Raw genomic sequence first — 3,224 nt, 5'->3', positions numbered from 1 at the left:
TAAAATCGCGATTAAAAACCACTGTTCTGAATGGCTGGAATTTAATCGCGCTTAAAATCTATTTTAATCGCGATTAAAGACCACTGTTCTGAATGGCTGGAATTTAATCGCGCTTAAAATCTATTTTAATCGCGATTAAAGACCACTGTTCTGAATGGCTGGAATTTAATCGCGCTTAAAATCTATTTTAATCGCGATTAAAGACCACTGTTCTGAATGGCTGGAATTTAATCGCGCTTAAAATCTATTTTAATCGCGATTAAAGACCACTGTTCTGAATGGCTGGAATTTAATCGCGCTTAAAATCTATTTTAATCGCGATTAAAAACCACTGTTCTGAATGGCTGGAATTTAATCGCGCTTAAAATCTATTTTAATCGCGATTAAAAAGCACTGTTCTGAATGGCTACCTATTTTAATCGCGCTTAAAATCTATTTCAATCGCAATTAAAAACCCCTGTTCTGAATGGCTGGAATTTAGTCGCGCTTAAAATCTATTTTAATCGCGATTAAAAACCACTGTTCTGAATGGCTGGAATTTAGTCGCGCTTAAAATCTATTTTAATCGCGATTAAAAACCACTGTTCTGATTGGCTGGAATTCAATGTACCCAAAATAGAGCAATAGCATAATAGTGTGTAGTTCTTACTATGTATTTCTGCGGTATTACACGCGTACACATACACATGCACGCACACACGCATGCTCGCATGCTCGCACGCTCGCACGCACGCAAGCACGCTCTCTTTCTCTCTCCCTCCCTCTCTTCACTCACTTTTCTGTAGTCATTATCCCTAACACACTAAAAACAGCAGCTATATTACAATAAATTAAAAGATTACACATCTTCCCAGCCTTGCTTCTGATCCTTGTGCTGCTAATTTTAACTAGCAAGCTGCTAATTTTAACTCACAATCTTAACTTGGAAAGCTCATTTCAAGGTTATCAGTTTTGCAATCTTTTGTCATCATAAGTATATGATTAACAGCTTTTCGCGCCCACCTCTAAGCTTGTCGGTGTAATGCAAAGGCATGCATTCAGGTACTAATTAAGCAGAATTAGATTAATTAGAGCATTAGAGCAGAAAAATTCAAGAGATACAGGGATGGGCAACCCTTCCACAAAGCCTGGGATGAGTAAACTGCTACAGGGCGTGTAAGCTATGATATGGGGAGATAAATGGTGAAGCACGTAAAGAGGTGAGGGAGTGGCCTGCAGATGAGCGACACGCACACACACACGCACGCACGCACGCACACACGCGCACGCATGCACGCACGCACATACGCTCACACATGATAAGCTCACCATTATCCTTCTTGCTCGACTTGAACAGATCTGATCCTTTGTTGAGCAGCTTTAGTGGAAACCCAAAGCTCTGCTGCCTCCGTTGCATCGTTGCGCCACCTAGTGGGAGGCTGTTGTGCGGGCGGGACGTCGGCTGTGCCACAGACAGATGCCGCCATCAACGCCCGTCACCCGCCTGCCTCTCATAACCACAGACGATTGCTGAAACGATAGACGAACAAGACGCGTTGTAGAATAATCAATCAGCCAAGATGACCGATGATTTTTTTGTAATAGTTTAAGTTATTGCTCGTTGGTTGTTGTCACGCCCGTCACCCGCCTGTCTCTCATAACCATAGCAAATCATAGCGCAACAAGACACGTCGTAGAATGTCCGATCAGCCAACATGACCGATAATTTGTCAATAGTTATTGCTCATTGACTGTAGAAACATTGAAAGGCTTTGAAGGGCGGAAAGGGGCTCAAACCAGCATCCTAGCACACATTTTTTACACTCCCTGCTGTAATCGGCTCTAATACTAGGTTTATATACTGGGTTTAAATTAGCTCCAATCTTTCACTAAACCACTTTTTGTCGTTTGCCTGCTTTTTTAGTCAGCCATGATGGGTATAAAAATATAACACACCTATTTTTATAACCTGCTTTAGGCACCGCGTGCATTAGTGCAGGCCGGGAACAGCTCGTTTATACTACGGAGAAACTATACTCACCGTTGTAAATATATATATATAATATATATCAGGGGTCGAAATAAGCGATAGTCCGATGGTCCGTGGCCATCAAATAATCAGGAGGACCATCAGATTTTCAAAGTCAATGGGCCGACGGACCATTGAATATTTAGGTCCCACTTTACGGTAATTTTCTTTAAAGTTTCCACGTTCCAATATACTATTAAAGTGAATAAACAATTACTGTATCGTTTGATACATTCATTGTAGGTGAATAATTAAACCATTTTATCACCATGTAAAATCTCTTTCTTACGCTTGCATGCCGCATTACTTTTAGAGAACAATATTAAATTTAGGACAACCATCTAAAATTTAGGAGGACCATCTAAATTTCAAACTAGATGACCATCTCATTTTTTCTCCTTGTCTCTACCCCTGTATATTATATATATATATATATATATGTGTGTTTATTCTCCATTATATTTGTATATATAAACAATACAAACAAAGGCCTTAAAAACAAGCTCATCTGTCTAGTACCCTCACCCTACCCACCACCAACCCCAAGCAAGACAGATTAGTTGATCGGCTTACTACTCACGTAGACAAACCATAAACAAATATATGTACATGCCCCGTACAGTCTATCCCTGTCGGATAATAATAGCCTGGCCCTATATAGTCTGTCTATTACGGTCCAGACACTGCAAACACCTACCACTGGTATTTTACATACAGCAAGCACACACCGAAACTGCTACACGTTCACCAACCCTGCTAGCACTTACCCTGCGAAGACGCTCATGCGCGGGTGCGGGTGTGCGTCCGCGGGCGTGCGTGCGGACGTGCGTACGTGCGTTCGCGTGCGGCGTGCGTGCGCGTGTGTGTGCGTGCGTGCGTATGTGTGTGCGTCCGCGGGCGTGTGTGCGTGCGTGTGTGCGTGCGTACGTGTGTTCGAGTGCGGCGTGTGTGCGTGCGTATGTGTGTGCGTCCGCGGGCGTGTGTGCGTGCGTGTGTGCGTGCGTACGTGTGTTCGAGTGCGGCGTGTGTGCGTGCGTATGTGTGTGCGTCCGCGGGCGTGTGTGCGTGCGTGTGTGCGTGCGTACGTGTGTTCGAGTGCGGCGTGTGTGCGTGCGTATGTGTGTGCGTCCGCGGGCGTGTGTGCGTGCGTGTGTGCGTGCGTACGTGTGTTCGAGTGCGGCGTGTGTGCGTGCGTGTGTGTGTGCGTCCGCGGGCG

The sequence above is a fragment of the Priapulus caudatus genome, unplaced genomic scaffold, assembly GCF_000485595.1.
Source record: "Priapulus caudatus unplaced genomic scaffold, Priapulus_caudatus-5.0.1 Scaffold662, whole genome shotgun sequence".
Taxonomy (NCBI): Eukaryota; Metazoa; Priapulida; class Priapulimorpha; order Priapulimorphida; family Priapulidae; genus Priapulus; species Priapulus caudatus.
Note: the sequence above shows the minus strand (reverse complement) of the source record.